Here is a 24,529-nt window from a genome sequence, read left to right on the forward strand (position 1 = left end):
AAGGCAGCCCACCTGGGGGTACATCAGCTATGGTCAGTGTGGTGGGGAGGTTTTGAATTGTTTCAGTCACAATGTGGGGGAGCACATCAGGAACTGCCAGCACAATCATTCTCTCTACTTTTCAGAGATCCTTTACATGGCTCAGTGGATCATCAGGCACATTTCATGCCCAGGTATAAACTAAAAGAGCGTATGTATGAGAGAGGAATAGACTTCACAAAGAGCACAGCTTTACATCAAAGCTGAGTCTTCGGGTAAAAGGCTGAATCAAAAGCTTTCAAGTAAAACTAATTAACGTGTGAAACTTTGATTTAATAGAAGCTCAAAAATGGAGAAAAACTGGAAAAAATCAAAAGTTAAATACAGAAAGTATAGATCAGAAATGATAAGAGGCTATAAGGTCACTCATAAAAAGTGATTGTTAATATAGACATGACTCAGTAGCTCCCTCACACTAAGAAGAGATTAAACTTTACATCCTCTCAAAATGTGGAAGGAGGGCTTCCCTGGTGGCGCAGTGGTTGAGAGTCCGCCTGCCGATGCAGGGGACACGGGTTCGTGCCCCGGTCCGGGAAGATCCCACATGCCTCGGAGCGGCTGGGCCCGTGAGCCATGGCCGCTGAGTCTGCGCGTCCGGAGCCTGTGCTCCGCAATGGGAGAGGCCACAACAGTGAGAGGCCCGCGTACCGCAAAAAAAAAAAAAAAAAAAAATGTGGAAGGAATGGCATTCCCCTACCTCCATTCTCTGTACTATTCCTTTTCCCTCTTCCTTCTACATATTATTTGAAAACTAGAAGAACCATAAATTACAACCTGCAATAATGTTCTGTCTCCACAGATAGTAGAAGGTAGTAACACCTGCATTCACTTACTAAGTGCTTAAAGTATCACCAACACCACCCAAGTTGAAAAATACTAAAACTATATAAGGTGGGAAGAGAGAAAAGTGTATATTTCCAGTAGCTCTTGGACAGTTGTGTTAAGTAAACATTTACCAAATTTATTATGATTTTCTGCTCATCTCATACACATACCTCATTAGGCCCTGTTTGGCTAGGATAATATTTTTAAATATGAATCTGCAATTACTATTTTTCTTCCTGCAATCTTCCCTTTTTTCTTCCCTTAATTCAAGTAAGCAAGTAGACTATGCTCTTTGCTCAAGATAAATATGGAAAAGGAGGAAAGTAGCCTACAATCTTCTTATTATCTTCCAAAGCCTAAGCTTTGGAGCCCCATAGACAAGGTTTAAAAAAACAGAACTCTCAAACAGTGACAGTATATAAGCCAGAAAGATGAAGGGAAAGAGATTTCCCCCAGGAAAAAAATCAAGGATTCCTCCTTGGAAAGGAGAAAGAGAGAGAGATAGAGAAACACAGACACTGATAGAGACAGAAAGAGACAGAGCTCTGTGGGTCTGCAGAGCACAGAAGAGCTTTGCTCTCTCTCCAGCAGGACCATTAGGGTAAGCAGCAAAGTCCCTGAGATAAAACAGTTGTGTGCAGTAGAGAGGCAGACAGGACCACAGGCAACCTTGCAAAAGATTCTGGAGGCTCAAGTGAATTTCTGGACTAGTAAGTCCTAAGACAAGGATGCTAAATATCTTAACAGCAAGCTATGTTAGAAAAGGCTAAGGACACCAGAGTCTCACCCCTCCCCATCCTCTGTGACTGGCTGGCACTACAGCAGACATTGGAGGAAAGCTCTACTCTCCTCCCTCCTGGATGAGACACTATATCTATACCTACAAATCCTCTCCTAACTCTGGAGTTGAGTCTTGAGGAAAAAAACCAGGAAGGGAAATGTTTGGCATCCAGCACTCTGCTGGTTGACCTGCTACAATCCATCTCCTGAGACAATAAGCACAAGAGGGCACATTCTCTGACTCCTTGGAAGGAAATAGACGATACAGGAAGAATAAAAGATATATATCTCAGGGTTTCTCTGGTGGTGCAGTGGTTGAGAGTCCGCCTACCGATGCAGGGGACACGGGTTTGTGCCCCGGCCCGGGAAGATCCCACATGCCGTGGAGCGGCTAGGCCCATGAGCCATGGCCGCTGAGCCTGCGCGTCCGGAGCCTGTGCTCCGCAACAGGAGAGGCCACAACAGTGAGAGGCCCGCGTACTGAAAAAAAAAAAAAAAAAAAAAAGATATATATCTCAGAAAATTATCTCAATCATGCTCTTTCCTTAATAAATATTTTATGTCCTCATAAATAAAATGTTCTTTTCATTAATGCTATTCCTGCCAACTCCCGTATTCCCAGCTCCCAATTCCTACGTCCTCAGTGGCTGGGATAGAGGGATATTTGCCCCAAGATCCTTAAGGGTTGGGTGTATGAGTCAAATGTGGAAAATTTCTCTCCACTCCAGCATATATGTGTGTGTATGTATGTGTGTGTTGGAGATGGAGAGGGACCATGTCATACCCCACTTTGGAGATTTTCCCTGTCAGCACTGCTCCCATACAACAGAGAGCTCAGCCACAGGTAAAGGAAGCCCTGCCCCTGACTACATAACCCTCTCATGGATCTAGAAAAAAAGAACTCCTGAGCAGCTGTCTTCAGCAAAAAGCCTGGTCAGGTTGATCAAGGAAGGTGGGATCCAACCCAAGTCTCATCTTCCTGCTCAAAGCCAGCATCTTGTCCCAGCTTCATCTTAGTCTTTGTAATGAGGTAGAATGTCAGTAAATGAATGAAGTAAGCCCTTCCCTACCTGCTCACTATACTACTATGGAAGCCAGAAGTCCTCGTAAGAAGTGGTCCCCTTGGGTCCTTTTGGCATCTACTGGGTGGCAGGGGAACAAATTCCTGATTAACTAGGATTCCTCTACTATATTTCACTCTTTCATTGTCCAAAACATGCCCATTCCCTTAAACTTTTACAACAATCACTAAAAATTTTAGGAAATAAAATCTGTCCTCAGAAAAAAATTCATCATCTAAGGTCTCTTATAACAAATCCTGTGTAATTAAATGTACGGTTAACCTTAAATTAATCTACTATTAAATTCAAAAGGGCTAGACATCAGAATACAAAATGTGCTAGCTCAAATATTTGGTTATTATTAATTTTTATGATTATTAAGGAAAAATATTTTTAAGTGATAGAAACTCAGATTGCCAGATAATTTCAAACACTTTAAAGTCAGAAAAAAATCGGATTTGGAGTTAAAAGTTAAAGAGGAAAAAAGAAGATAGAAAATCTTCCTTACACATTCCCCAGCCTCCTCACCCCAAGCTTCCACTCTAATTGCAAACACTGCTGTGAATACTATCAATTGCAAGCTTTCTTTATCAACCAAACACATTTTTAAGCCAAAGTAAAGTTAACTCAAGGGGGGCGGGGAAGAAGGTTAAAAACATTTCCTGTAATAGGAACAGTCATGTTGAGGACATATTTTCAAAAGCAACTCCTTCTCTAAACTCACTTATATAAACCAATGGAAAAAACGTTTTGACTTTGAAGTGCTATAGGCAGAATGCCCACTCTCATGTACTCTTATTTGTACTTATGCAAGAATATCCTGCCTTGTAACAGCAAGGTTGTGAAACATTTAGCAAAAGTTCTTGCAGTACCACAAAATATAATAAAGCCAAATTTTAAAATAGGAATGAATTAGAGAGAAGAAGCATGCAAGTAAGAAACATAAAATGAACCCATGTGTGAGATTAAAAAGGAAGGAAGGAGGGAAGGAAAGAAGGAAGAAAGGAAGGAAGGAAGGGAGAAAAATAAAGGCAGGCAAGCATGTCTAAACCCTGTTCATTTGCCCAAGGTGAGCCAAAAACTGGAAATTAGGTCAGTCATTCCAGGACGGAAAACATGAACAATTCTATGCTTCTCAATGACCATAAGATAAAACCCACCCATTCCTTAGAAGAGGCACAACTCACTGATACAAAGAACAAAGAGGTGTTTTTCACATGGCTCTCAGAGGTGCCAAAGTGTGTGAGAGAGTAAACTTCACCCTCTATAACATTGCCTTACAGTAAATGTGACAGTGTGTCTCATAGGACTATTATTTCTTTTAACACCCTCAAAGTAGTCAAGTGATGTAATGTCAAAGTGCAAGTTAGCAAAAGCAATTCTACAGGGGAGACCAGAGATGGAGTGAGGTTCCAGTTCTCTGTTCACCTGGCATGACCCAGCAGTCAAATTTTGAAATGGACTGCAAATCCTTTGGGATAACCTGCATATGTATATATATATTTTTTTTTTCTTTCTTTCAATGGAGCTTTCAGTAAGTATTGAGTGATGATGAGCCTCACATCTTGCAAGTGCCTGGATTGTTATTATTCTAGGTTCCAGGCTAAATGCAGCTCCCTATGCTTTAACAGCCAGCCAAGCAGGAGGTAAGTTGTCATCTTCTTATGAAATTGTGGTCCCCAAAGAAGATTTGACTCAAAGGCAATGTCACTTCCACACAGATGTGGCCAAAGGAGTGCCTAAGTGCCCTCCCTTGAGCAGTACTGCTTAAAACTACCTTTATTTCAACCAACAGCATTGGAGTCTCTGATGATCATGACCAACTTATCCTAGAACAAAACTAAACTGCCATCATCATTTATGAGGTGGGAGATAACAAAATCCTCTTAGAAATATAGACACATAAATAAAAAGGAACACTGTTGCCTAGCTATAAAAACTAAGACATTGACACAGTTCATACAAAAATTCTTAGTGCACAACAGAATTACAATATTCATGACTCACTACAGTGAATTTCCCAGAGATCCTAATTAAATTGAGCATCATTTTAGGCATTAGTCCTCCAGGAAGCCTGTTCTGAATCCAAAGGACAGGAATATAATTTGTGAGTTCAAACAGCACCTATACTTACCCTATCACAGCATTTATTGCCCTGTACTTTTTTTTTTTTTTTTTTTTTTTTTTGCGGTACGCGGGCCTCTCACTGTTGTGGCCTCTCCCATTGCGGAGCACAGGCTCCGGACGCGCAGGCTCAGCGGCCATGGCTCACGGGCCCAGCCGCTCCACGGCATGTGGGATCTTTCCGGACCGGGGCACGAACCCGCGTCCCCTGCATCAGCAGGCGGACCCTCAACCACTGCATCACCAGGGAAGCCCTGCCCTGTACTTTAATTGCCCACTTACTCCAAGTATTGCATTCTACTTGAAGTAATCGAGAATTGAACTAATAGTGATTCAAACAATAATTTATTTTTCTCACTTAGTAAGTCTAGAGATAAGAGACTGTTGGCACTGGTTCAGTTCAATGGTGTCCCTAGGATTCTATTGGCCTTTCCCTCATGGTCACCAGGTGTCTGCTGATGCTTCATGTTCACATTTAAGATAGAAAGAAGAGAGGTAAAAGAGAAGAGAAGGGGTGGTGCCATCAGTGTTGTTTCATTTACCAAGACAGCATAAGTGTAAGAAACCTTCCCAGAAACTTTATTTCATCTTATGTACTATTAACCAGAATTGGCCAGTTCTGTCAGATGACCAACCCTCACTCCAGGGAAGGGTGGGAAAGTAGAGGATGGCATGACCACAAAGTCAAAGGCCTAGATGCTAAGTCTAGACCTTAGACTGATCATGACACACCATCTGGGACTAGGCACACCACAGGGCAAGGAATAACTACAAAATAGACATTAGGTATGGCACTAAAAGATGTACCATATTTATCTATTTCTTGAACTAGATGTAAGCTTCTTGAAGATAGAAATTATATCTGTTTCATTGCTTTTGTCCCCAAAGCCTACCACAGTCCCTGGCTCATAGCAAATGCTCAATGAGTAATTGTTGAGTATGAAGGAAAGAAGGAAGAAATGAATGGAAAAAATGAATGAAATATTAACTTCCCAGCTGTCCATCACCATAGTTCACACTTATATAAGGATACAAGATAAATGTATAGTATGCATACTTTGAACACACTTGCATTCTGAGAGGAAATATTCTAGTCCATTCTATTTCCACCTCAGGCACTCAGTAAATGCTGCTGCTGCTGCCCCTGCTGATGGTCAAAGTCATTACAAGACACTTCTCTATGGAAAATCTCAGTGTTGATATCAAAATAGAGTAAATATGTTAAAAGGAGGTAGATTCTTTCATTGCCTCCATCAAAACACAAAGCCTTGTCTGTTAAACATGGCTCTAAAGGAAACTCGTCCCTCTGAACCCGAAGAGGTATATGATCAGTAAGGTTTATGTAACCAGTCCTTGCAAACTTAATACTCTTAAATAAATTGCTTGGGGAAAACTCCAAGCAGAAGAATTATCATTTGTCTCTGAAAAAAGAAATAAAAAGTGTGACTGTGAGACAAATAATTTGTGGAAGCAATCAATGAAATGCAAGCTTTATATTGGATTTGAACAAGAGCTTGCATAGAAGTTAAAGGAGTGTTCTTTATGGATTTAATTTAAATGCTGCATATGAGACCTTCCTAATCTTACTGTGCTGTAACTGTATTAAGATACTCATGTCAAAATATTTACATTTAAATATTTTATAATGCCACACTTTAAAATATTAATGATGCTGCAAGTAATCTGTGACATTTCTACATACTTCTCTATAGTAAGTTCGTAAGAAAACAGCAGAGTGTAACTGTATTATCCCTAGTCAGCTATTTGAAATTCAGCTTAGCAAACACACCAGCTTGCCCATTTCTGCAATTCTAATGAAAACTCCTCAAGTATTCAACTTCTTGCTCTTATAATTTGTTCTTATTCTGTTATAGATAGTGGCACTAGAGGGAAGAAAAAGAACTGTTCTTGTGTCATTGTCACTGCTGAGCTTAACTATACTCCTTTTCAGAGAGATAGATTTATTGAAAGGTTTCATTTAAAAAGTGAGAAAGGCAACTGTAAAACGTAACAAGTGAACAAGTCAATGTTATTTCATGTGTTCTATAATGAAGAGATCTTTACAGAGACCTAAGTGCTGTTTGGAAACAGGTAACACTGCAAACTATTGTATTTGTACATAACATAGCCTTTGTAATCATAAGATTCATTTCTTAATATTTGTTTCCTTGAAAACACCAGAGAATTGCTATCTCATCATAGTCATGGTTACATTCTTTTTCCTCTTGCTGTGTTTCTTTCTTGCCACTGGCCCAAAAAGACAACTGAGGAAGACATCATTCAAACTCTCATCTCCATAAATAAGTCAAGCTCAAGTTTGCTGTGATAATAAATATGGTGCAGACAATAAATGTTGGCAGCATCACCTTGGAGTATGAAAGGTGATTATTTCATTCTTTATTCCTTAGAGAAAGCTAATTATTAGGGTTAATCATGAAGAAAGTTAATGATTAGAGGAATGGCAGCCAGGTGACAGGTACTCTATAAAACCTGCCAAATCCAGCAAAAATCTGCTAAGGGATCTCAGATGTGCCTGGCTATCAATTTTCTCTACTGGAAAAAGAGAATATTGTATCATTTGCACAATCTTTTGAGAAGTTTAAAACACATTTTTCTGTCTTCATGTGTTGTTGGTTATGGAGCGTTAAAATAGTGATAGTCCTGGATTTGGGGTTGAGATAGGAAACAGACAGCTATGTGAAGTTAGTATAAATTCCTTTTGGCAGGGGATTTTCTGACATTCAAATAAACACCATATAAAATAGTGATGACACACTCCAAGGTATAAAATATAACTGAAATCTCTTCTGGACAATTCATACCAGTGATAGAGCAGGAGGTTATTATATTTCTTATTTTTCTGAATCTGTTCTCAAATGCTGTTTGTAATTACCAACTGAACTAATTTCTTAACCCTCTGATGCTTCTGTCTGTAGACTATAGGTTTTCTTTCTCTGTCTCTTCTTAAAGCATACAAATTTCTTAAAGATAAGTTCTCTTTCCCCTCTTGAAATTCAAAACTTTTATCATACAGCTAACTACCTTGATGATACCAGAGTTTCCCATGCACATGTTCCTTCTTGTAGAAGGAAATATCTACTGCATTGTTTTAAAATACATTTAATCCATCTTTATTAGTAGTAGGGTTTCAAATTTCTTCCTAAACATTTACATCATTCAAAAAATTGTAAAGATAGGCTTGACTTTTAAATCATATAATCTAAAATTATAAGATAAGTGTCAGACACATCAATATAATAAAACTCATAAACATGTTATTTTACCCTATTCTAGCTTTATTTATTGAGACTTAAGAAGACATTCTACAGAACATGCATGACTTTCTTCTCTATATTTCAGAAATTTGCATTCTAAAGCCCAATGTCCTACAGCAATCACCATCCAAGCACAAAAGCAGATTGCCTGAAATAACTGGACAAGTTAGCTGAATCAGTCTGAATGCTTCTAGACAGCTGAATGACATTTCACTTAGCTTTAGATCTGAGGACCCAAATTTAATGAATAAAAAGCCTTCAGCACAACAGGCACATTTCATTCTTCTTCCTCTAGCACAAAGCAACTTAATTCGAGAAGTATTTAGCAAGAATGTATCGTTATAAATGCTGTGGAGAACTTTAATGAAGTAGAGGTAAGCTTCCTATCTTCAGGCAGCTTACAATTGAGTTGTATGAGGAACACTTACCTATTTGTGAAACTGCTAAATAAAAATAATGTAAATATGATAGGCAAAATTCTAGGATGGCGCCCATGATGTTCAACTCCTCTTGTTACTCCTATGATTATGTTACATTGCATGGCAAAAGGAATTTTGCTGATGGAACTAAGGTTGCTCATCAGTTGACCTTAATATAGAGAGATCATCCAGGTGAACCTAATGTAATCAAATGAGTCTGTTAAAAGCAGAAATCTGTTTTCTCTGGCTAGTCCTAGAGGAGGAGGTCGGAAAGATTCAAAGAATAAAAAGGATTTGACATGCTGGATTATAGATGGAGAAAGCCATGTACCAAGGGATGCAAGCAGCCTCTGGAACATGAGACAGGCCTCCAGCTGATAGCCAACAAGGAAACAGGAACCTCAGTCCTACAACCTCAAGGAACTGAACTCTACCAACAATCTGCTCTATCTGGAATGAGCTTAGAAGTAGATTCTTCACCAGAGTCTCCAGATAGAGGCTGACATCTTGATTTCAGCCTTGGGAAACCCTAAACAGAGAACCCAGATGAGCCCATCTGGACATCTGACCCAAAGAACTGTTAAATAATAAATGGATATTGTTTTAGACTTCTAAGCTTAAGGTAATTTGTTACATAGCAATAGAAAACTAATATAATAATATAAATTAGTGTCTAATGAATAACCAAGATGAGGAAATATATGAAAACTTCAAGGAAGGAAAGTTTAATGTGGCTGAAATAGACAGTCCCCTCCATGTTTACTGCAAGTATCATGCATATTCCTACCCCCAGGAACTTTGCACATAATATCCTTCTTGCCTCTAGTAGCCTTTACTTTATCTATTAACCATTCATGAACACAAGACTCATCTCCTCACTGAAGCCTTCTTCGACATCTCTAGTCTAGAATGCTATGTCTCATCAATGAACGACTTTTGAATTCATAGTTATTTCTGAAAAATGTCCCATTGACTTCAATGTTTCTTGTTTTCTCCTCTCTCAGCCCACAAACTTGTTAGCTCAATTCTCTTTTTGTATCCCCAAATAACCAAATAAATTATTATTAAGTATTTGATTAATTAAAAATATGCCCTGGCTACTCTGTATAGAAAGTCTTGAATAAAATTCATGGATTTTTAAATTCATCTTACTTAAGCCAAATTAAGGCTATTTCTTTTTCTATCACACTCACTGCTGAACACTTAAGCTTACCTCTTTGTGAATCACATTTTTTTTTTTTTTTTTTTTTTTTTTTTTTTTTTTTTTTGCGGTATGCGGGCCTCTCACCGTTGTGGCCCCCCCCGCCGCGGAGCACAGGCTCCAGACGCACAGGCCCGGCGGCCACGGCTCAGGGTCCCAGCCGCTCCACGGCACGTGGGATCCTCCCGGACCGGGGCACGAACCCACGTCCCCTGCATCGGCAGGCGGACTCTCAACCACTGCGCCACCAGGGAAGCCCATGAATCACATTTTTAAAATAATTCTGCACAAGTGGCTTTATATGTTCAGTGTTGACCATGTATTCAATTTCACTAAAGAACAGGATGGTAAAATCCCCTTGCTGTAAAAACCTGCATACTCAGTTGATTCATATCAAGAGTTGAACTATACCAGGCTACTATTTTTAGCATTGCTACAATTACTTTTTGAAAAATTATTTCAGTGGTCTCATCTACTTCTCAGAATGTAAAGGCCTTAATGTAGAAATATTTTTATATTCTGTTGATATGCTGCTATTGCTGGTTGGGCAACAGTCAGTTTATTGATGGTCATCTGAAACCATTGTCTGAGGCTGAAAAAGATTTTTCCTCTCTTTTGTTGCAGCCCTGTCCTCAGTGATTATTTTGTTTTCCCATTTTATTTCTCCACAAGACAAATATCTGAAGAAAAACAATTGTCTTCAAAATAATGGCTGTTTCTAAAATGCTGAGAATATTTAGAAAGCAATACTTAATATTCTTCCAAAAACCTTCAGAAATTTAGATTTATACAACCCCAATACAGACCCTCTTGCAAATCTGTTCGTGACTCTGAAAAACTACTCATCTTCAAAAATCCTTTTTAAAGCACTTCTCTCTTTTTTTCTCATCCTCCACAACCCCTTCCAGGAAGTTAACATTACTCTATAAAAGTTTGTCGTAGTTGCCATATTCATAAATATAAATCATTAAGAGCAATAAAAAATAGGTGACTTCAATGTCATTTTTACAGAGGGAAGCCGTGGATCACAGTCAGAGTATTTAGATTTTAGGTCAATCCTTCCACTTATAGACAGTGTCATCTTTTCTCCTTCCTGATCCCCAAAGACCAATTCTACAAAATGGAGGTAAATATACATACCCAGAAGAGACCAGGAGAAGACAGAGAGAATCAAATTACGCCAATGCTTTACTTTAAAAGCAGCAAAGTGCTTTATGAATTCAATATACCTAGTTATTGGTAAATTGAGATTATATATTCTATATCATATGTATAAATAACAAGGTCTCAAAATCTCACATTTTCCTCAAAGTCCAAGCCAAAACTGATTTCAGTTCAATAAATATTTATTGACTAAGTGTAAAATTGCTGACTCAGTAGGGTTAGCCTAATATAAATATCTACTTCTTGATGTATAACCTGTTATAATTAATTATATATATTATTTTGTATGCTATTTATCTTTCAGCCACTAGGAAAAATACTTCACATTCATTATATCATATAATCCTCACAATAACCATAACATTGGGAGATAGAAATCATTATCCTCATGCTACAGATGAGGCATTCAAGGTTCAAAGAATAGGTTCAGAGAATTCCAGAGACCTGTAAAAGTCACACAGGTAATAGCTAGAGGGACTGAGATTCACACATAGGTGTATGGTCTCCAAAATCTCTACAGTTTACTACATCACACACATTAAAGAATAGTATATGACTAAATCAAATGATGCAGTACCTTTTATAAGTGGAATGGATCAGAGAAGGAATCTGAACCAAGAAGGAAAGCCTTCATGGAAGCAGTGATGTTAAGTTGGAATATGAGGTGTAACTTTTACATTGGTGACTATTCCATGCAACACTGAGTACAGACTATGCACAGGATGGATAATTAACACTCACTGAATAAATAAAACAAAAAGTGTTTATCTAGGCCTGAAACAGAGCATTTAATTTTATGAATCTACTTTCTAAGTTCATCATTTCTATCTTTTCCTTGATTGATAACTTTCTTATTCCCTAATTTACCTGCCCTGCTTAACATTTAGCTTATATCATCTAGACATACATACATATCGTCTGAGTCCCTATGGATGTTACTACCATTATTCTGAGCCTTGTTCATATTGAGAATCCATTTGAAAAGCAGTCATGCAAAAACTCTCTAAATAAAGATTCAGTTCCTGGTTCCTAAAAGACTCAGAACATGCAAATGCATTTACTCTAAAGGAATATTTTCAAAACAAGACTTTTTAAATAATAAAGGGAAATTTCCATGTGGGTAAATGAAAAATAATTAGCCTTTTAATGATGACTATTATTCTCTTCCATCTGGCAAGCTAGTCATTTTGCCTTTTAAATTGAACTAAAAAACCATTGGGCAAGATTTTATTTTCCAATTTTATATTTCTAGGTTTCATTCAGTGTATTGAAGATATGCAAAATGACAGTTTTGTGTTTTAATATTTGCTAAATATTGAAATTGGACAATCAAAAGTGTTAAGGCCATTTCTTTCTCTAATCATCCCAAAACTATCATTCTGTATCTACCTAGACTTCTCATTTTGCAAGTAATGGAAAACCCAATTCAAACTGGCTTAAACAATCATGAGGATTTATTGACTCATGTAACAGGAAGGTTCAGAGAAATGGAAGGTGTTGGTTTGATTTAGCAGCTCAACAATGCTATCAAGGACCTGGTTTCTTTCCCTCTGCCCTCTGCTTTTCTTTTAATCAACATCATTCATTGTCTTTCTTCTCTAGTGTAGCCAGAAAAATTCCTGAATAATTTCCATATAGTCAAATCACACTTTCCAGAAGGAGAGAAATTACTGATCAGCTCCCAACAAACTTCCCTTCACATCTCATAGTCCAACTTAGCTCATGGTCCTTTCCTAAGCCATTAGAGAAAGCACTCACTGATTGGCTTAGACTTTTCTATTTTGAACCCAGGGGCAAAGAGGATATGATTAGTCTGTTAAGGTTAAAAGAATTAGGACCCACCACTAGAATTGTGGGTATAGTCATTCTCTCCCCATCTCATCCTACCCCTAAGTGCATGGCTACCACAAAATGGGAGAGAAAGATAGAATAGTGAAGAAACAACCACAATAACCATTATACAATCCTAACTGTCTGATCAGACAGTCCTTCCCCACCTTTTTTCATATTTTTGTAAGTCTATATCATTCCTTAGTCCACAAGATGTTGCAGGACTTTTCTTTCTAGCAACCACTCCCCCAGATTTCTCCCTCATATTCCATGGAGTAAACAGTCTGGGAAGGCAGCCTTCAAACTTTGAACCAAAGTTAAAGAGAAGGCACCACCAATTATAGCCAAGAATTTAATATACTGGTTTATCAAAACACCGACGTCTGAGCCCATCCACTGGCATGCTATAATGTAGGCATTCCAAAAGGAGTACTCAGGTACTGAGAGAGGTTAAACAGGGGGTTCCACATGTCTGAGCACAACAGATTTTCAAAACCCTGAGAGCATACTTTTTTCAAAGCCAAGTACCTGGGTACCAGGGTGTAATTCCACCTTCTTTGTAAACTGGTAGTAACATTCATCCATGTGGTGCTGACCTGCCCAGCAATGTGCTTAGTGGAGGACTGTGACTCTAATGGTTTTAACATTAATTAGTACAGCTAAATGCCTTGCCTCAATGCCTCAAGGGAATTTTTCCTCCCAGAAGCGGACAAATTCATAGTACTATGTAGTATCTAAAATGCAGTTTGCCACTTAAAAGACAAACAAAAAAAACCCCAAAGACCTCTAAAGGAAGAAAACAAAGTAAATGCCTATGTAAGAGCAGACCATGGTTTAGTTTGAGCAGTCCATTTTGGAAAGAGAAAATCATTAGGATAAGCAGTCATCTGCTCACAAACCATAACAGACATTCAACTAAATATCCTTTTATCTTTGCTTATGTGACAACTCTTATTATCACTTTGAAATGACTTCTATATTCTGAACCCTAAATTAGGAATGATATATGTAGCAAAGTTTCAAAAATTCATCAGTCAGAAAAGGAAAGCTTTTTAAATCTCATTTAAACATTGTTTGTTTATCTAGGAAACAAAGGACATTGTCTAATTTTAACTCAAAGAAAACTTAATTAATTTAAATGTCACCTTGATTACTTCTACTATTGATCCAGAGGAAGAATTTACTAACAGGCTGAAACAGTTGAACACTGTGTCTTTGCTTTTTCCCATTTAGCACACAATAAAAATCACAGGATAATGTAAGAATCCTGGTTCTTTGTTCCAAATTGCAAAATTTCTCACATAGCCATTGTTACTGGATAGAATTACAGTCTTGGCCACTTTCACCTACAGCTTTTACTAATAAAAATAAACATGTTTTCTTTTAAGAAGAAATTATTTTCACTTTCAAGGTATTTTTCCCTATACCTTCCCTGATACAGGACAAAGAAACGTCTTAGAGAAAGGAGGCCATGACTTGGAAGTTTTAGTATATTCTCTCTATAGGCAAACCTCTTTCATCTCTTTTCTTACAAAGGAACCTATACACTAAGCGGGAAAATGCTTTCCAAGTATGAATTTTGCTGAATAGTTCAAAGAAACATCATAGATTTATTAGAAAATTTGTCTTTTAGTTGAGATAGGTGACTGATAGCATAGGACATTGATATGACCGTAGCTTCTCCTATTACTATTTCTATTATTATTTGCACCTCAGTAAACATCCTTCTTGAAGGAATGAAGAAATAAAATATTTCATTTGAGAAATAAAGATTATTTTTCCAATTACCATAAAAATGGCTATTTCAACTAACTGATTGTTGACCTGAGCTAGAGTCTGGTGGTCTGGGCCAGCCTCAGAGTGTACTGGCCAGAGGACCAGAGTATAGACTCAAGGTTTATCAAGAAACCATGTTCTGGCAGCTAGTTTAGGCAAGAACACAAGGAACAGGCACAGAGGTAAGAAATCACATGAAAGCTGGGAATGTTAGACCAGAATAGAAGGCATGGATGGAGAGAGGACATGGCGTGAGTTTGGAATGGAACGGTCCAGTAAGCCTCTCTGTCTACCTGGATGCCCTTTTAACAGCACCTGTAACTTCCAGCAATGGGTAGGGAGGGTCTACCCCAAAGTTGCCAAGCTGCCTTAGACATACGTGACAAGCTCAAAGAAGTCTCTGCTCAGATCAATTAGAGAATTTTTGTAAAAATCTTCTGTATCCATGCCTGAGGCAACTTTGTTATCACAGAAATAGTTGAACATTCTTGTCAAAATGATCAATAATTTTCTCTAAAAAATAACATTTGATTGTCAAATATATGCATAATATTTTTTTCCAAAGTCCGAATGGAAAAAAAAAATGAATTTCCTCAAAGGCTTCCTATGAGATCGTGAAAAGCACCTTTCTCTCTGAGGGAATGCAGTCGCTAATCCAAGATTTTTTGTAAGACGCACACTGAAAGCAACTACTTCTGAAATTTCAGGTGGGACTTAGAGTTCTACTAACTGTTTCTAGGCCCTCTTTTTCAACTTTCTTCTCTGTCCTAAGATTCTTAGAGTCAGGACAGCCATCACATAGGCCATCACATAGGTCACGTGAACATATGCTCCCATTACATCATTGGATTCTAAGAACATCGACCAGTGAAAGAGGAGTTTGTAGGCATACAGGGTAAGAGTTTGAAAAACCCTTCTGTGGGAGACAAGGGACTAGACTGAAAATCTCCATGTTATGCCTTACTCCTTTTCAAAATTGTCCAAGCAAATGGTTAAAACTCTTTACTCATCCACAAACCATAACTATTTATAGGTAAATAACGAAGACAATGTCCCCTAACCAAGAGGCAAACCCTGCTATCAGGGTTCAAGGATCCTCCAAAAATTAGACTAATCAAATTTCCATAATTAAAGCCACCCAGACAGCTATAGTTCATCTTTCATAGTTTTCCCACAGATTCAGCTGAAAATGACCATCTGTCTTTTTAGATGGACCCAACCCCTTCCCTATAGGCCCCAGTAGGTAACTAACAAAATAATTAGTTGATCACCATTTCTTTAAAGAAAAAAAAGATAACATAGTATTTATTAAATCAAATAGCTTTTCTTCAAGTCTGAAACACCTAAAAAAACAAATAACATGGTTAAGTCTGATGATTACATTCTCTTTGAAAGGCAACAAAAATCTGAAAATGCATATTTCATCAGAAAGAAATTTTCATTAAAAGTGCAGATGGGGCTTCCCTGGTGGCGCAGTGGTTGAGAGTCCGCCTGCCGATGTAGGGGACACGGGTTCGTACCCTGGTCCCGGAAGATCCCACATGCCGCGGAGCGGCTGGGCCCGTATGCAGATGGACTACATCTTACAGAATACGTATATTTCTGGGAAAATGTCTAGGAAATAAAGACATCTAATATATTTACTGACTTTATTCAGAAAATTCAAAGCCATGGGACATTTCAGCTAAAAGGGAAGAAATTATGCAATTTCCTGCCTTCCTCAAATAAGATATTATCCCACTTTAGAGATGGGCAACTGAGGACTAAAGAAATTAAATGACTCACCCAAAGTCACAGATTTAAGTGGAGAACATAATAGTAGACCCCAGGTTACATACCTCCTAGTGAAGTGCTTCTTCCAAAATATTTCTTTGTAATTGGTTGTAACTAAATAAAAATAAAGTCTTATGGCTACCACAAATATTTTAAATCACTTGCTTTAGAGAATTGTATTTTCTAAATAAGTATTATATTCTGGAAAAAATTATAAGATCTAAGTGATTACAATAATTAAAAAGTAACTAAATGGTCTAAGAAGTCATTCTGCTTGTTTTAATCCCCCTTCTGCTACTCCCCAGCAGAATAGAATGTACATTAATGGATAGAGAGTAAGACCAAAACAAGTTAAATCCTAAATTTTAAGTTAAAAGTGACAAAGGTTAAAAAAAATATCAGAAAGTAAAAAGGACACAAAAAATGGGCACCTTTATAATGTAAGATAGCAAGAATTAACAATATTGTTTTATTATCAATATAGGTACATATACATACATAAGTACATATTTATGAATTTCTTTGGAGTAAATATATATCATAAGAAAACCTGGAAAACTAGGTATTATTGATATCCTGATAACTGCAGCCATATGCATTCCAAGTGCCAAACAACTAACACAAAACTACACTCTGTGAATGCAAACTTTCAGAAGTTGGCGATTTTCTACACCTTATATTTGTATTTGAATTCCATTCAGAAGAGTATGTAATGCAGTTAATTCTCAGGCATCTAAAACCCTCAGAAAATTATTCATTCTAAAGAGTTAAGTTTATAGCTTTAAAAAGAAAATCATTTTTATTTTTATCATTTGGAATGGAAATCTTTCTAGAGCTATTCCTTTCCCTTTTAGCTAAAGTAGACAGAAAATAATTTGCCCTTTACTGACCTAAAATTATTTTGTGAGGAAGATGCCCTCTGGACCAACTGAGCTCTGTATGAATATTTGCCTCCATTCTAAATGGTCCCAGAATGGCTACCATTCTTTACTAGTAATTATACTTGTTTTATGCATTTTTCTGACTTCTCCCTCCCTATTGGATATTACAGAGAGGATTCATGGCAGAGGAAAAGGGTTGGAGTAAATGGTCTCTAAAGCCCATTCTAAGTCCATAATTCTCTTCTCTCTGCTGTCATTTATGTTTTATTTTATTTTATTTTTTGGCGGCACGCAGGCTTCTCACTGTTGTGGCCTCTCCCGTTGCGGAGCACAGGCTTCAGACGCGCAGGCTCAGCGGCCATGGCTCGCGGGCCTAGCTGCTCTGCCATGTGGGATCTTCCCGGACTGGGGCACGAACCCGTGTCCCCTGCATCGGCAGGCGGACGCTCAACCACTGCGCCACCAGGGAAGCCCTCTGCTGTCATTTATCTTCCTAAATCAGTAAGGATGCTTTCAGCGGCAAGTAACAAGACCCAGCTAAGGGTGACATAAACAATAAGGACACTTATTATCTCACCAATAGAGAAAACATGAGGTAATCTCAAGGGCTGAGAAATTTACTGGTTCAGTATCAGAGCTCCAGCTTGGTTTCTCTGCAATTCTCTTGGCTTTGCAAAACTTACAGCTCCAAGGGGGTCCTATCATATACCTTATCACACTCAGACAACAGCAAACAGAGGTATAATTTGCAATTTCCCCATCTTGGATCCCACGTTAAAAACCAGAAAATTTCCCTAAAAACTCCTCATAAAAAGTTCTCTTTTGTCATGGTCCATAATTACAACTCCTGCCCAGGACTAAGTTGTCAAGGGAGGACCATCATGACCAGACTAGGACAATCAAGATTTATCTGCCTAAATCTGGGAAGATTTAGCTAAGTAAGGGTGAATACACTGAGGTTTGGTTAATAAGAAAGCGGAAAGAGATTACAACTGAATGTCTAACAATATTCTCTTTTTATCAGTTCAAATGCACTGTCTCTACTCTGATATGGACATAAACATCAAGGACATAGGCTCTTGAATTTGTGGATAAATTAAGACTGAACACGGAGATACCCCCATTTTCCCATGAGTAAAACATGTGAATCTATCTGTATTAATTTCATGACAACTTTTTGAAGTCTTGAAAAATCCTTTGGCCCAATTCCTTGCTTCAAGTCAAATCATAGATAACTAAATATTTATTCTTTTAAAAATATTGATTAGTTGTTGCTTTACTTTCTCAGACAGAATATATAAAATATTTAGTTTGACCAATGGGTGAAAACTCTCCATTTAAACCAGCTTTACTGGTGGCTGCTTTATTCCACCACTACACACTTTATCAAAAGATTGGCACAATTTCTTTAGGTGGTAATACTCTTGTTTTGCCCTCTTGTTGAGCACATTTTCAGTTTTTACTTCCTTGAACAGCAATAAATATCGCTCCTTTAAATTTATATTAAAAATCAACTTATTTGCATGAGCTCTTAGTATCCTATTCATTTACGCAGGTCTCTCAACTTTTCTTTTTCTTCATCTCCATCTGCCCATTCCAAAGAGCCTGTTAGTAGGTATCCCCTGAAGCAATCGTCAAGTGAAGCCATCTTTATTGCACACGATTATATTCCTTTTCTCAAACAACAAATCTAGAGAAGTCAGTCTGCTTCTCTCTTTGCCTCAAGAACATACTACATTTGAAAACTTCTTATAGATCATTTTTATTTTTAAAAACATGTATTAAATATTTCCTGATAATAACAGAAAATAATCACTGCACTAAATTTGATGATGCAAAATTCTCAAGCCTGAAATAGGCCACTGTAAGATGACATCAAATAAATTCAAAATTATATATAAAATGTTATACAAAATATGATTTATATTATTTGTTATGGTACTATTACTGATCATTTGAGAAGTAACCCAAAGTAAAACATATAAACTAATGTTTATCCATATTTCCAATTCTACTCTTACATTTGCATGCAGGGTCATAGCATTTGCATGCAGGGTCATAGCTTGTCCTTTGGAACAAGCACTTACAAGTTTTTCTTTTATTTATGTACAATCCCAACTAACACTATTGACTTGCTGCTACAACTGAAAACAATTTTCTATTCTTGGTAAGTGTGGTCTTCTCCCTCTAGATTCTGAATCAAAGAAGCACAAATACCATGTTTATTCACCTCTGTTTGCCCCAACACCACCTAGCAAAATATTTCCCATGTGACAGATATTCAAGAAATATTGTCTGTTAAGATATTCTTTTCTATTACCTCCTTGTGAACATTGTCACCGAAAGCAATAGCAATTGTTAGGATAGTCTAGAAGTGAAGAGTCAGCCAGATTGGAAAAGAGAAGGTACTTTTGACCATTTCTAAGAACAGTGAAAATATATATACTCATATTGATGAACCTACCATCCAGGACCTTACTATCTATTTAGGAGGCTAAAATATATACAAAGTACTACACAAAAATAACTAGCAGGAAGCAAAATACCTGGCATAGGAGTGCTAGTAATAAGCACTAATAGAGTTCAGGAAACAAAAATAACTCTATGCCAGAATTGTCAGAAGACTTGTCAAATGTCTTTATGGAAGAGGAGGACCTACAGGTAAATCATAAAAGCAAAAGAGGGTTTTGAAAACACAAAGGCTGATTGTGGGAAACTATGAGGGTAGGAAGAAGCTTATGAAGGAAGGTACACCCCTCACAAAAATTAACTCAAAATGGATCATAGACCTAAATGTAAAACACAAAAGTATAAAACTCCTACAAGTAACAAAGTAGAAAACCTAGATGACCTTGAGTATGTTGATGCCTTTTTAGATGTAACACCAAAGACATGATCCACAAAAACATTAATTAATAAACTGGTCTTCATTAAAATTAAAAACTTCTGTTCTGCAAAAGACAATATCAAGAGAATTAGAAGACAGGCTCAACTGGGAGAAAATATCTGGAAAGACATATCTGATAAAGGACCATTATCCAAAATATACAGTGAACACTTAAAATTCAACAATAATAAAACAAACACAATTTAAAATGGGCCAAAGATCTTAACAGGCATCTCACCAAGGAAGATATACAGATGGCAAATGAGCATATGAAAAGATGTTCTACATCATATGTCATCAGAGAAGTGCAAATTAAAACAATGAGATACCTCTTGATGCCTATTAGAATGCCCCAAATCTGGAACTCTGATATCACCAAATTCTAGTGAGAATATGGAGCAAAAAGAACTCTCATTGCTGGTGGGAATGCAAATTGGTATACCACTTTGTTCATTTTTGCTCTAAATATTCAGGTGCTTCAATGTTGGGTACAAAAATATTTACAATTACTGTATCTTCTTGATGAATTAACCCCTTTATCATTACATAATGACCTTCTTTGTCTCTTTTTATTATTCTTAGTTTAAAGTCTATTTTGTCAGATATAAGTATAGCTACCCCCCTTTATTTGGCTACCATTTGCTTGAAATGTTTTTTTTCCTTCCTTTCACTCTCAGTTTATGTGTGTCTTTAAAACTGAAATAAATCTCCTATAGGTACAGCCACTTTGGAAGACATTTTGGTGGTTTCTTACAAAACTAAACATACTCTTACCATACAATCCAGCAATTGTGCTCCTTGGTATCTACCCAAAGGAGCTGAAAACTTATGCCCACATGAAAACCTGCAAACAGATGTTAATAGCAGCTTTATTAATAATTGCCAAAACTTGGAAGCAACCAAGATGTCCTTCATTAGATGAATGAATAAATAAACTGTGGTACATCCAGACAATGGAATATTATTCAGTACCAAAAAGAAATGAGCTATCAAGCTACGAAAAGACATGGAGGAACCTTAAATACATATTACCTAAGTGAAAAAAAGCCAATCTGAAAAGGCTGCATATTCTATGATCCCAACTATATGACATTCTGAAAAAGACAAAACTACAGAGACAACAAAAATATCAGTGGTTTGCAGAGGCAAGTGCAGAGGAGAATAGAGATAAATAGGCAGAGCACAGAGGATTTTTAGGGCAATGAAAATACTCTATATGATACAATGATGGATATATGATAGATACATTTGTTCAAACACATAGAACATAAAATATTAACAGCAAACCCTAAAGTAAACTGTGGATTTTGGGTAACTATGATGTATCAATGTATTGATAGGTTTATCCTTGGGTAAAAATTATTTTGGTGGGTGACGCTGGTAACAGGGGAGGCTATGCATGTGTTGGGTCGGGGATATATGGGAAGTCTCTGTACCTTCCTCTCAATTTTGTTGTAAACCTAAAACTTCTCTTTTTTAAAAGTCTTTTAAAAAGAAAGGAAATATAAACATATTTAGGAAATAATATGGAAGTCAATTCAGGAAGAGCAAAAAGGTCATGTAGAAAAAAGGTAGGAGCTATCCACTCTTGGCAGCACTTTAGGCTAGCTACTTCAAATGGCCCTTCAATCACAAAACAACTAGGACCTTTTTAATGCATTTAATATTTTAAATGCATTTAATGCATTTCTAAGTTCATAGGAAGTAAGAGAAAACATTATGGGTGGACTTTCTTCTCTCTCTCACATACCTACATATACATACACATCATACACACACATACACAATCTGGAGTTGACAACAGTGATCTTTAAGAAGAATGTAAAGTTTTCTTATTGCCTTTCTTTTCTGAAAGGCAATAATTGACAATACTTCAGCAAATAGGAAAATAATTCTTTGAGAAAATGAAACTGAAATTTCAAGAGTAAATCCTGGGACCCTCTAAGGTAGCTAAAGTGCTAATAATTGTGTAGCATCCCCCAACTCCCTGTAGAAGCAATATAAAGTGTTTTCCAAGGGAAAAGATTGCCACTTCGAGCCCTCAGGATTTCCATGGATAAAATCAAACAACTATGAACCCACAATTAACAATTAAAAAAGGATTAAGCCATCAAGAAGAAAAGAAGACATGATAAACATTGGATTTGGACCTGCAAAGGAACCATATAGGGATTTTTAAATGCCAAATATAAATAACTGTATGAAATGTTTGAACAAATAAGAGATGAAACCATGAAAATGAGCAATCAATAAGAGACTGTCAAAAATGATCAGGTACCTCTCTGTGGAACCAGAAACTTGGCACCACATGCAACACCTCTGTGGACTGTGTGATCCTCGAGGGCAAGGAAATCAAAGCAGAGCAAAGTGTATGGAACATAAAGTGTGTGCTGTTCCTCATCCAAGTCCAGATTTCTACCTGCCACAGTTATTCAAAACTTAAAGTATCAGATTTAGGTATTTAAACCTTGTGTCTTTTTCACACCTTAATTCACTAGAAATCAACACTCGTACCTAGTTGAGCCATGTGGCTGACAGGGTGTTGGTGCTCCAGCCAGGTGTCAGGGCTGAGCCTCTGAGGTGGGAGAGCTAAATACAGGACATGGGACCACCAGAGACTTCCTGGCCCCACATAATATAAGTTGGCGAGAGCTCTCCCAGAGATCTCCATCTCAACACTAAAAACCAGCTCCACTCAACAACCAGCAAGCTCCACTGCTGGACACCCCATGCCAAACAACGAGCAAGACAGGAACACAACCAAACCTGTTAGCAGAGAGGCTGCCCAAAATCATACTAAGTTCACAGACACACCAAAAAACACCACCAGAAGCAGTCCTGCCCACAAAAAAGATAAGATCCAGGCTCATCTACCAGAATACAGGCACCAGTCCCCTCCACAATGAAGCCTACACAACCCACTGAACCAACTTTACCCACTGGAGGCAGACACCAAAAACAATGGAAACTATGAACATGCAGCCTAAGAAAAGGAGACCCCAAAACAGTAAGTTAAGCAAAATGAGAAGACAGAGAAATACACAACAGATGAAGGAGCAAGGTAAAAACCCACCAGACCTAAGAAATGAAGAGGAAAAAGGCAGTCTACCTGAAAATGAATTCAGAGTAATGATAGTAAAGATGATCCAAAATCTTGGAAATAGAATGGAGAAAATACAAGAAACATTTAACAGGGCCTAGAAGAACTAAAGAGCAAACAAACAACGATGAACAACACAATAAATGAAGTTAAAACTTCTCTAGAAGGAATCAACAGCAGAATAACTGAGGCAGAAGAATGGATAAGTGACCTGGAAGATAAAATAGTGGAAATACTACCACAGAACAGAATAAAGAAAAAAGAATGAAAAGAATTGAGGACAGTCTCAGAGACCTCTGGGACAAAATTAAACACAGCAACATTCGAATTATAGGGATCCCAGAAGAAGAAGAGAAAAAGAAAAAGACTAAGAATATATTTGAAAAGATTATAGTTGAAAACTTCCCTAATACGGAAAAGGAAATAGTCAATCAAGCCTAGGAAGGGGAGAGAGTTCCATACAGGATAAATCCAAAGAGAAACACACCAAGACACATATTAATCAAACTATCAAAAATTAATTACAAAGAAAAAATACTAAAAACAGCAAGGGAAAAGCAACAAATAACATACAAGGGAATCCCCATAAGGTTAACAGCTGATCTTTCAGCAGAAACTCTGCAAGCCAGAAGGGAGTGGCAGGACATATTTAAAGTGATGAAAGGGAAAAACCTATAACCAAGATTATTCTACCCAGCAAGGATCTCATTCAGATTTGATGGAGAAATTAAAACCTTTACAGACAAACAAAAGCTAAGAGAATTCAGCACCATCAAACCTTTAGCTTTACAACAAATGCAAAAGGAAATTCTCTAGGCAGGAAGCACAAGCGAAAGAAAAGACCTACAATAACAAACCCAAAACAATTAAGAAAATGGTAATAGGAATATACATATCGATAACTACCTTAAATGTAAATGGATTAAATGCTCCAACCAAAAGACATAGACTGGCTGAATGGATAAAAAAAACAAGACCCATATATATGCTGTCTACAAGAGACCTACTTCAGACCTGGGGATACATACAGACTGAAAGTGAGGGGATGGAAAAAGATATTCCATGCCAATGGAAATCAAAAGAAAGCTGCAGTAGCAATTCTCATATGAGACAAAATAGACCTTAAAATATTACAAGAGACAAGAAGGATACTACACAATGATCAAGGAATCAATCGAAGAAGAAGATATAACAATTGTAAATAGTTAGGCACCCAAGACAGGAGCACCTCAATACATAAGGCAAATGCTAACAGCCATAAAATGGGAAATCGACAGTAACACAATCATAGTAGGGGAGTTTAACACCCCACTTTCACCAATGGACAGATCATCCAAAATGAAAATAAATAAGGAAACACAAATTTTAAATAATACATTAAACAAGATGGACTT

This window comes from Neophocaena asiaeorientalis, unplaced genomic scaffold, assembly GCF_003031525.2.
Source record: "Neophocaena asiaeorientalis asiaeorientalis breed wild unplaced genomic scaffold, Neophocaena_asiaeorientalis_V1.1 scaffold107, whole genome shotgun sequence".
In the NCBI taxonomy this organism is placed as follows: Eukaryota; Metazoa; Chordata; class Mammalia; order Artiodactyla; family Phocoenidae; genus Neophocaena; species Neophocaena asiaeorientalis.